The sequence below is a fragment of the Bison bison genome, unplaced genomic scaffold, assembly GCF_000754665.1.
Source record: "Bison bison bison isolate TAMUID 2011002044 unplaced genomic scaffold, Bison_UMD1.0 scf7180017864238, whole genome shotgun sequence".
NCBI lineage: Eukaryota > Metazoa > Chordata > Mammalia > Artiodactyla > Bovidae > Bison > Bison bison.
Window position 1 is genome coordinate 1,809,318 of NW_011494810.1, and position 11,719 is coordinate 1,821,036.

The 11,719-nt window shown below is 43.3% G+C and overlaps 1 protein-coding gene across 1 annotated transcript in view; it reads left to right on the plus strand.

The window, feature by feature from the left end:
* The window catches only part of COL23A1 (collagen, type XXIII, alpha 1), a 381,517-nt gene that overhangs the window by 111,117 nt on the left and 258,681 nt on the right, over nucleotides 1-11,719 (plus strand). The window lies entirely within an intron of this gene.

Below are 11,719 nucleotides of genomic sequence, written 5' to 3' on the forward strand. Positions count from 1 at the left end.
CAGCAGCTGATGTTCATGGCACATGCCACACTATATGGAACATGAGTCTTTGCAGGTGTAAAGAACACACTGCCTAAGACAGGGAACACGGCGGGGCCATCACGGGGTCCCCAGCCTCTGGCTCAGAGCCAGCCCAGAGCAGACATGTGAGAGTGTTTGTCACTTCAAGACTCTCAGCTGACAGGTGAAAGGGTCTCCTTATAGGAACAGGGACCTGTCAGACCCTGTTCCTATAAGGTGAGATCAGCATTCCCAGACTTCTCTCTTTTTCCCAAAGACTCTCTTGGTCCAGGCAACAGAAATCCCTGTTCGTGACTCTAAAGACATCAGTTTAGGACGGGAAAAAAGAGTTCCCTGTGAGAGTGAGGTAACTGAAACTCACAGAAAGGACTCCAACTCAGTCTCCAAATCAGCATTACTTTAGTCCTTTAGTCCTCATGTCTCAACTTACCTTTTAATGCACTTCTTCAACTTAATCTTGTAGTAACAACAGTAGTGTATGTTCCTATGCCATTTTCTGTTTTATAGATATATTTTGCGTGTATTTTTAAATTTTTCTTCCGAATAAGCCCCTGATGGAGGGAATGTTATTCCCATTTTACAGCTGGGAAAGCTGAGGCTAGCTTGCTGCACTGTCGTGCAGCTAGAAAAGGGACCCACTCTGCCTTCCTCTGATTCCAACCCTTGTTCATCTTGCTCCCCGGCCTCAGCCTGTGTTATCAGCTAACCTTCCAACAAGGCTGCACCATACCTGGCCTTGGCTAGTGGAGTTACGGTTGCTCTGATGGCCCCTCTCAGGTAGCAGAAAATGTTATGGACTCCATATAGACACACACTCAGTTCCAAATGAACAATAATGGTGGCTCTGACTTTTTCCAGCGTGGCCAAGAGGCAGTGGGTGCAGGGTCACCGCTTCCAGCTGCAAGGACCCAGGAAAGAGCAAAGTGCCCTTGGACTGTGGCAGGATCCAGAACAAGGGGTCCCTGACATCTGGGCCAGGGAGAAGGGTGTGGCCTCATCACGCCAGAAGCCCCTGGAAAGCACGAAGCCTGGCATACCCAGACCAGTCTTGGTTTTCCGCAGCTGTGTTGGAAAGTACTGGGATGCTCAGAGTGATCACACAAAGAAAGGTCAGCTCTTTCTTTTGTGGAAGCTATAGAAAAAGAAAAAAACTCAGCTTTAAAAAGCAAACTACTGCAACAACTGCTCCTCCTCCCACTAACAACCAGCATACTGATGTGTCCGCTCATCTCACCTCCATAGCAGCCCACGTGTCCTATTTATATTCTATTTAGTTGCTCAGTCATATCCGACTCTTTGCAACCCCACGGACTATAGCCGTCCAGGCTCCTCTGTCCATAGAATTCTCTAGGCAAGAATACTGGAGTGGGCTGCCATTCCCTTCTCCAGGGCATCTTCCCAATCTGGGATTGAACCCAGGTCTTCTGCATTACAGGGAGACTCTTTACCATTTGAGCCACCAGGGAAGCCATTCAAGTTCTATTTTAGAAATGTGGACACAGGCAAAGCAAGGGAAGAGGTGGAGAGGAGTTTAGAAGGAGGGCCAGGCAGCCCTTGGGGACAGTTGATGATGGTAGTGACTTCATGGCTTGAAGCTCATCGCTTGGAAGGCAGATGAGTTTCATCTTTTATTGACATGGGGCCCACAGTGGAGCAACTGGGAGGCCTGAGAAGTGAGTTGGTATGGACTTGTAAGAGCCTTTCTCCAAGATATTCTGGCGTTTTGTTTTTTGAAGTGTGCATTGCACATGAAGGTCTGTCTGGAGTTGATCAGGAAGCTGGACTGAGTTTCCAAGGTCATGATGGTCCCCTTGTTAAATTTAATATCACACAGGGGGACAAATCCTACGTGATCCCATTTGTATCAGGAATCTAAAATAGTCAAACTCATCAAAGCACAGAGTGGTTGGCAGGGGCTAGAAGGAGGGGGAATGAGGAGGTGATGGCCAAAAAGTGTGAAGTTACAGTTATGCAAGGTAAGGAAGTTCTGGAGCTCTACCACCCCACACAGTGCCTGTAGCTCACAGTACCATGTGGTATACTGTAATTGTGCTAAGTAGGTAGATCTTGTGTTTAGTGTTCTTATCTCTCACACATTAATAATAATAAAGAGAGCAAGAGGAGACTTTTGGAGGTGTTGCATCTTCTTTTGGCATAGTTGTGGTGGTTTCACAGATGTTTAACTGATAGTTGCTCAGTCGTGTCTGACTCGTTTCTGACTCTTTGCAGCCCCAGGGACTGTAGCCCACCAGGCTCCTCTATCCATAGAGATTCTCCAGGCAAGAATACTGAAGTGGGTTGCCATTCCCTTCTCTAGGGGATCTTCCCGACCCAGGGATCGAACCTGAGTCTCCTACACTGAAGGCAGATTCTTTACCGTCTGAGCCACCAGGGAAGCCCTACGTATGCTCACCTCCAAAATCAAATTTACACGTTAAATATGCACAGCTTTTTGTATGCCATTTATATCTACAAAAAGTGGCTTTAAAAATATATTTACTATCACAGGTCTCCCTACTTTCAGCACTCCAAATCCCTCATAACACTCCCTAGATAAATGTTCGATGTTATCACATTGCCCTCTTCCACCCATTTCCTGTGAGAATGCAGACTCCAGGAGGGCAAGACTCCCTGCGTTTTTGTTCAAGGCTGTGTCCCCAGCATTAAGGGGCTCAGAACCTGTGAGGGTTCTACAGGGTCCAGAAGGCGCACCCAGGCCAAACCAGGCCTCTTCTCCAGCCCCAGGTGGACAGTGTGGGAGCTGTACCCACAGGCCGGGCTCAGCCCTGCTGCACAGCAGGCCTGCTAGGAGCCGGGTGTCGGGGGTTATCTGTAGCTGTGTGAAGAATGCTTTTAAACCTGTGCCTGGGTTCCTGACCTTTTAAGAGAGAAAACAGATGCATTGTTTAACCCCTTCTTGCACGAGAAGAGCCCTATCATCTGGGGTTTTAGGAAGTGGGGTCAAGCTGGAGAATTTCTGGCCCCTGGGCCCCAAGGATTAATGAGAGCCTGGTGTTCCCAGGCCCTGAATCGTGTGAGTCCCAGAGCTCTCAGCAGGATTTCTGAAGGCCAGTCTCCTCAGAAGCCTGCCGCCTGTCAGGGTCCTAATTAACAGAAGGCAATGCTTGTTTCCTGATGGATTCAAGGTACACATTGTGCAAGGTCGTGAAGGTGGAAGTAGTATTTTCGTTTAATTTTTATTGGAGTGTAGTTGATTTACAATGTTGTGTTAGTTTCAGGTGGAAAGCTAAGTGAATCAGTTATGCATATACATATATTCACCCTTTTTTTTTAAAGTTTCTTTCCCATATAGACCATTACAGAATACTGAGCCGAGTTCCCTGTGCTGTACAGTAGGTTCTTTATTAGTTATCTGTTTTATACAGAGTAATGTATATATATGGGCTTTCCAGGTGGCATTATTGGTAAAGAATCCACCTGCCGATGCAGGCAGAGACCCAAGAGACTTGGGTTCAATCCCTGGGTCAGGAAGGTCCCCTGAAGGAGGAAATGGCAACCCACTCCAGTATTCTTGCCTGGAGAATTCCGTGGATAGAGGAGCCTGGCAGGCTACAGTCCATGAGGTCACAAAGAGTCGGACACAACTGAGTGACTGAGCACATTGTATTTATGTCAATCCCAGTCTCACAATTTATTCTCTCCCTGTTTCTTATCCCCTGGTAAGCATAAGTTTGTTTTCTACATCCATGACTGTACTTCTGTTTTGTAAATAAGTTCATTTGTCCCCTATTTTTAGATTCAAAATATAAGCTATATCACATGATATTTGTGTTTCTGTGTCTGACGTTTTACTCAGCATGACGATCTCTAGGACCATCCCTGTTGCTGCAAATGGTGTTATTTTGTTCTTTTTTATGGCTAAGTAATATTCCATTATATATATGCACCACATCTTCTTTGTCCATTCCTCATATTGATGGGCATTTCCATGTCCTGGCTATTGGAAAGAAGCGATGTTTTCTTTTGCCACCAGGAGGTCAGATGTACTCCATACGACCTGTGTCCGGGCTTTGGATATGCTTTCCAAATCTAGTTAACATTTAGTTCTCTATTCAGAGTCACTTCTTCACTCATGTTAACAATAATGCATTAAATATGTGGCCCACGTTGTCGTTTATGAAGCATTTTCACAGGGGAAATGCAACACATGGTGTTTTGGAAGGAGATTGAGCTTAGAGCTGAAGACTTTTCCTCATGTACTGGTGCTGCTGTGTGACCTTGGTCTGTTCTCTTAACCTCTCTGAGCTATGCTTCCTTGTCTATAAAACTTGCTGCACGGAGTTGCTATAATGCCTTGGTCACATGGGGGATCTACCGGACATGGTGTTTTAAAGCATTGGAAGTAACAGTTTAAAAATATGGGAGATTTCCCTTAAAAATTCCATTTGCTATGCCCTTTAGTAAGTGGGCAGCTCTAGCAGCACAGCTGGTACTCCCACTTTTCCACAGTTAAGGCTGAGTGATAACCAAAGCCTTCACATGTAGCCCAGGAAGGACAGTGCCTTGTAAATAGTGATGTGCTGTAATCACACATTACACTGAGGAGAAGATACTATTTCTAAAAAGGATACATGAACAAAGAAGCAACCCAGTGTTCCTCGGTAGATGAATGGATAAACAAAATACGGTCTGTACACACAATGGAGGATTGTGTGTGTGTGCTCAGTCGTGTCTGACTCTTTGCGACCCCATGGACTGTAGCCTGCTAGGCTCCTCTGTCCATGGAATTTCCCAGGCAAGAATACTAGAGTGGGTTGCCATTGCCTCCTCTATGGATCTTCCCAACCCAGGGATCAAACCCATGTCTCCTGCATTTCCTGCATTGCAGGCAGATTCTTTACTGCTGAGCCATCAGGGAAGCCCACAATGGAATATCATTCAGCCTTAAAAAGAAGGAAATTCTAACACGTTCTACAACACAGATGAACCTACAGGACAGCATGTTAAGTGAAATAAACCAGTCACAAAAAAACTGATATCATATAATCCCACTTATATGAAGTACCTGGAGTTGTCAAACTCATAGGGACACAAAATAGAATGGTGGTTCCCACGGCCTAGGGGAGGGGCAAAAGGGAGTTATTGCTTAAGGAGTTTCACTTTGGGATGATGAAAAGGTTCTGGAGATGGATGGTGGTGAGGGTTGTAAATGTACCCAGTGCCACTGAGCTGCGCACTTAAAATGGTTAAGATGGTCAATTTTATGTTATGCATATGTTCCCACAATAGAAGGTGGGGGGATACTTGAACATGATTTGTTAATCAGTGCCCTTAGACCGGGGTGTCACTTTCAGCTCCTCAGCCTGCACCCTTGCCCAGGCCAATTGTTGGAAACCCTGTGCAACTAGAGACGTGCTTCTCTCCCTGACCTCTCCATAACCAGGCTGGTTTCCCAAAGAGGGAGGCCTCCTGGTATTTATGCACGTGGCCCAGGCAGGCCAAAGGGCCCGTACCTGCACAGTGTCCAAGGCTGCACAGGAAGGACCAGATGTTTGAGCTCTTCCTTGTTTATAAACGAAATGTCTGTTCTCATCCAGACCCTCTGTGTTTACACGACAGTAGGGGTTGGGGGTAGCTGTGCGCATTTGGGAAGCATCTCTGGGCAAGTGCTCACTCACTGCTCACTCTAGCTGTGCAGCCTTATAGGAGTTCATCCTGTAGAGAAGGGAATGGTTACCCACTCCAGTATTCTTGCCTAGAGAATCCCGATGGACAGAGAAGCCTGGAGGGCTACAGTCCATGGGGTCGCAAAAAGTCAGACATGACTGAGCGACTAACACACACATAGGAGTTCATTTCTTCTCTTACCTGTTTCTTCATCTGTAAAACAGAGAAACTAACCTCAGAGCGCACTGTCTCAGGGAATGTTTGCAAAGCACTGAGAACAGTGCAGGCAGCAGCAAGCTCTCAGTACATGGTCATTAGCATTATTCTGCCCCCTCTTTTCCTGACTTTTTTCCCTTCTTGTTTCTGCTGCCTCTTTCCAAACACAACAACAGCTTTACTCAGCCTCCGGCAACAGCTCAGGAAAAGAAAGCCAAATCCATGGACATCTTGGGCTCTGTGAGAAAATGAACTCATTTGTACACATTTAATGAAAAGCAGAGTTTTTAAAAACACTTAGAATTCAGAATGTTTGTTTCTTCTCCCGTGGTACAGAAAGAAATCTGTCTTTCCCTCACATATTACCTGCTGTAAAAAAAATCTTTGTCGTGACTAAAAGGTGTGTGGCTCTCAAAATCACTGGAGTCCCCACAGCAAAACAGCCCATCAGAGCAGCTACAGTTCAATTACACTTAAAAAAATATTTCCCTTTATTTAGCTGTGCAGTGAGGCATGAAATTGCACCTAACCATCCACTTGCTCGGCCTTTTGAACATTTCATCCTCCCTAGCATTTGGGCAAGGTACATGGGACCAGCCTTCAGCTGGTTCTGCTTTGCTAGTTATTCCAAATAAATAGCAAATGCTCCTTCCTTCTTCTCTCCTTTTTCTGCAGTTGTCTGCTGTTCATAAATGTTCACTAATTTTCACACCAATTTCCATTTTGGCTTTAGTTACGAAGAGGGATCCACGGGGACGTTTGTTAATGAGAAATCTGGGAAATTTGATTTGGGAACCATTCTTTTTATATAAGCATTTAATTGTTGAAAGGATCTGATGTGTAATTTGTAGTTAAATTTGTTAAATCCTGCAAGGTTTTGATTTTTGTTTTTGTTGTTCCAGTAAGGCAGAGTCAAAATTGAGTTAAAAACGTTTCCAACTCTGTGTTTGGCTTGGTTTTGTGTTTTCATCAGTTGTTGTGGATGGGGGATATTGAATAGCACAACAATAGTAATTTAGGGATTTCAGAGCTTGATGGGCATGATTTATAGAAACCTAAAGTTCTTAACATAATATTTTGTTAAACATGTTTTCTCTTATTGTGCCTGATTTAATACAGATTCTTCTCTTTTGTTCTCTATTTCTTTAAATAGCTGAAATAAGTTAAATGCATACAGGTTTATCTTACCCTCAAATGCAAAGATAAAAGGAATCAATATGAAAAACTCCCTGTAAGTTATATCAATGACAGAAGAATGTTGAATTTTCATTACTGACCCGGGTAAATGCCTCAGCTGCTTTTGTTTAAAAGCTTTGCTGGGGATTGGACCTGATTGCTAGGGGGGAAACCTCTGACTTAACCTCCTGGAGACCCACTGCCATCTGTGAAATGGTAGTAATAAAAGGAGAGTTAAATTATGTGGAAATGTTTACCATGCATGGCAGAGAACAAGTGTTGGATAGATGACTGCTTTTATCATAATTCCTTCCATAATGTTGAATAAGCGCCTACTATGTTCCCGGAGCTATGCTAGGTGCCAAGAATACAGTGTTGAACAAACTCACCCATTCAAAAGTCAATTTGTAGGACTGTGTCTGATTGCTTAGGCAGGAACTTTTGGAGCAGCTTTTTCTTTCTTTTTTAACTGGAGGATAATTGCATTACAATATTGTGTTAGTTTCCGCTATTCAACAACGTGAATCACCGATAAGTGTAAATGTATCCCCTCCCTGTTGAGCTTCCCGCTGCTCTAGGTCATCACAAAGCACCGAACTGAGCAGTTTCTTTCAAATATAACTTGTCCATATCTCCCCCTCAGGTTTTTCCTGAAGTCCTGTCTTGACTGGTTTAGAATTCTATCCGTGTTTTCTAGTTTACATTCCTGTTATTCTGAATAGGAAAAAAAAAAAAAACTACAACAAATATCCCTAGTGCTTATTGAGACCTCACAGTGTGGTGGTTGCTGAGACTGCTTCACACTCATATCCTTATTGCTTCCTCTCACAAACTCTCTATGAGGAAAATACCATTGTCTTCCTCAAGTTACAGAAAAGGAAGCCGTGGCCCAAAGAGGGGAAGCAAATTGCCCGAGCTTGAAGGAATTTCTGGATGGGGCACCTCTGTATAAACATTTGCAAGTCGGCTACTCAGGTGTCTCCAAAGTAGAGAAATAGTTTAAAATGTCCCAAAGCATTCCCACAGTTGTCCAAGCTAGTAAAAGTTGGTTCTGTTTTTCCAGAGAGCAGTACTCATTCACCTTACCACCAAGCAGCCCTTCCCTGGGTGGAATCCAGGCCCAGTGTCTGCTAGAGCCCGGCTGGGGAAAGCAAGAGGCACACAGTTGTGGCTTGCCCCTTGGCCCCTTCCACCCGGACCCTGTTCTCTGCCCCTTGTGGGGTAAAGCCATTACAGTCAGGAGAGGTGACCAGGAGATGGCCTGCCCATTTCTCAACAGTGACCAGCCTGAAAACATACACTGCACCTCTCTGGAGGGTCCTTTTGGCTGTAATGTCAGGGAAAGTGACCTGCCCCCTAGGGGCAAGGCAGCACCAGGAATTCAGTGCTGGGCTGCAGCCAGTTCCCATCCCTGCACAGTCACACAGAAGGTACCTGGCCCTGCTGCCAAGAGGGTGAAGTGGCTTGTTTCTGCTTGCCAGCCTTCGTTAAAGAAGGCCTCTCTTAAAGGTGATGCCATCTGGACTTTCCCATGAGAATTTCTCCTGTTTATTTCCTTAAGTTTAAAAAAAAAAAAAAAGTGCTGGTATGAACTGAGATGTCCCACCCACAGGCCCCCAAAACCCAAATATCACAAAATAGAGGGAAGGATTCCAGGAGCTCTTGTGTATCTGTCTTTCCGGTGCCAGTGGACTGCAAACATACCAGCAAGGTCTGGGATTTACTTTTCTTCCCCCATAGGTCCTAAACATACATGATTGGTAAAGCTGATAAGACCTTTTTTAAAATGTGAAGGACAAAAAATATATACATTTGTTTTTCCCAGGCGAGCAAGTATAAGGCAAGAAAAAGAAAATGGGTTTTATGGATATGTCTAGTTCCATTGGAACACAAGGCAGCTAGGTAGGGGGTAGATATTTGTTAGACTAGATGGCAGAGCATTTTGAAAACGAGGCTTTCACAACATTTTGAATCTTAAAGTGGGGAGACTGGCCACACACAATGAACATCCTTTACTGTGTCACCCTCTCACAGAGCCTCTTCTGATGCCTTATATTATATTTTCTCCTTGGAATTAGCAGGTTATTAGAATTGGTTTTTTTCACTGAACAGAACTTTCCCTTACAGGTTTTGTGCGTGTTAGCATGGACCTACCGCCTGGTGCTGTTCTTCCCTGAGGGCTGCAGGCCCCTGCTGGGCCCTGGGCTGGGGCCAGCTCTCCCCTACTGGGAGGGGCACTGCTGTGCTCATCTTTGCAAAGGATTTTTTTCTGCTTGGTTAGTTTTCCCTTGATGTAAAAAATTGTGGGCTCTGTAAAACCTTCTCAGCCTGAGAAAGGTACTTCTGTATGAGGTCTGCTGTACAATGTTTATGTTATTAAGTCTGGGATTCTCTCTCTGCACAGAAGAAAATCTCTGGTTCATGGCAGTTCCAGAGACTGTTGGGATTGGTTAGGCCAAAGAAGAAATAAACACCCTATGAACATAATAAATTTGCTTTCCCAGATAAATTCCAAGTTAAATGCTTTTAAAAATATATTTCTATAATTATAAAGGAAGGCCTCCTGACTGCAGAAAACTGAAAATATAAGGAAGTGAAAACCACCCATTACATCGCTATAAAGAGAGAAGACTTGTTATTAACTTTGTATTAAATTTTCTTCTTCCTGCTTCCGAATTCTTTGTGTGTCACAGCACTATTAGTTCTGTAGGTTCTTCCATCATTGCTATATCATGAACATTTCTCCATGTCACTAAATCGTTTTGAGAAAAATCTCATTTAAAATGTTTCTTAAATCTTTTATTTTAGAAAATTTCAAACATTTTATATATGTAGAGAAACTAGTATGAACCCCCAGGTGCCAATCAGCAGGTTTCAGCAATCATCAAATCATAATCCGTCTTAATTCATCTAGACCTATGAACCACTTGGGATGTTTGGAAGCAAATTTCAGGCATCACATCATTCATTTTCTGGGTATCTTGGTATAAATATGTAAAAGTCAAGGCCATTTTTAAAAAAAAAGAACCAAAATACTATTCATTATACCTAAAAATTTCTTATGTTAAAAGTGCTTAAAACCAATTAAATATCCAGTTGGTGTTCAGGTTTCCACAATTGTTTCATAGTTTTTTAATAATCTGACTCAGGATCCAAATAAGGTTCATCTATTGTGATTGGACCTAAATCAAATCCCTTATGATTATACAGTGGAAGTGAGAAATAGATTTAAGGGCCTAGATCTGATAGATAGAGTGCCTGATGAACTATGGAATGAGGTTTGTGACATTGTACAGAAGACAGGGATCAAGACCATCCCCATGGAAAAGAAATGCAAAAAAGCAAAATGGCTGTCTGGGGAGGCCTTACAAATAGCTGTGAAAAGAAGAGAAGTGAAAAGCAAAGGAGAAAAGGAAAGATATAAACATCTGAATGCAGAGTTCCAAAGAATAGCAAGAAGAGATAAGAAAGCCTTCTTCAGCGATCAATGAAAGAAATAGAGGAAAACAACAGAATGGGAAAGACTAGAGATCTCTTCAAGAAAATCAGAGATACCAAAGGAACATTTCATGCAAAGATGGGCTCGATAAAGGACAGAAATGGTATGAACCTAACAGAAGCAGAAGATATTAAGAAGAGATAGCAAGAATACACAGAAGAACTGTACAAAAAAGATCTTCACGACCCAGATAATCACGATGGTGTGATTACTGACCTAGAGCCAGACATCGTGGAATGTGAAGTCAAGTGGGCCTTAGAAAGCATCACTACGAACAAAGCTAGTGGAGGTGATAGAATTCCAGTTGAGCTATTCCAAATCCTGAAAGATGATGCTGTGAAAGTGCTGCACTCAATATGCCAGCAAATTTGGAAAACTCAGCAGTGGCCACAGGACTGGAAAAGGTCAGTTTTCATTCCAATCCCAAAGAAAGGCAATGCTAAAGAATACTCAAATTACCACACAATTGCACTCATCTCACACGCTAGTAAAGTAATGCTCAAAATTCTCTAAGCCAGGCTTCAGCAATATGTGAACCATGAACTTCCTGATGTTCAAGCTGGTTTTAGAAAAGGCAGAGGAACCAGAGATCAAATTGCCAACATCCACTGGATCATGGAAAAAGCAAGAGAGTTCCAGAAAAACATCTGTTTCTGCTTTATTGACTATGCCAAAGCCTTTGACTGGGTGGATCACAATAAACTGTGGAAAATTCTGAAATAGATGGAATACCAGCCCACCTGATATGTCTCTTGAGAAATTTGTATGCAGGAAAGGAAGCAACAGTTAGAACTGGACATGGAACAACAGACTGGTTCCAAATAGGAAAAGGAGTTCATCAAGGCTGTATATTGTCACCCTGTTTATTTAACTTAATATGCAGAGTACATCATGAGAAACGCTGGAGTGAAAGAAACATAAGCTGGAATCAAGATTGCCGGGAGAAATATCAATAACCTCAGATATGCAGATGACACCACCCTTATGGCAGAAAGTGAAGAGAAACTCAAAAGCCTCTTGATGAAAGTGAAAGTGGAGAGTGAAAAAGTTGGCTTAAAGCTCAACATTCAGAAAACGAAGATCATGGCATCCGGTCCCATCACTTCATGGGAAATAGATGGGGAAACAGTGGAAACGGTGTCAGACTTTATTTTTTTGGGCTCCAGAATCACTGCAGAT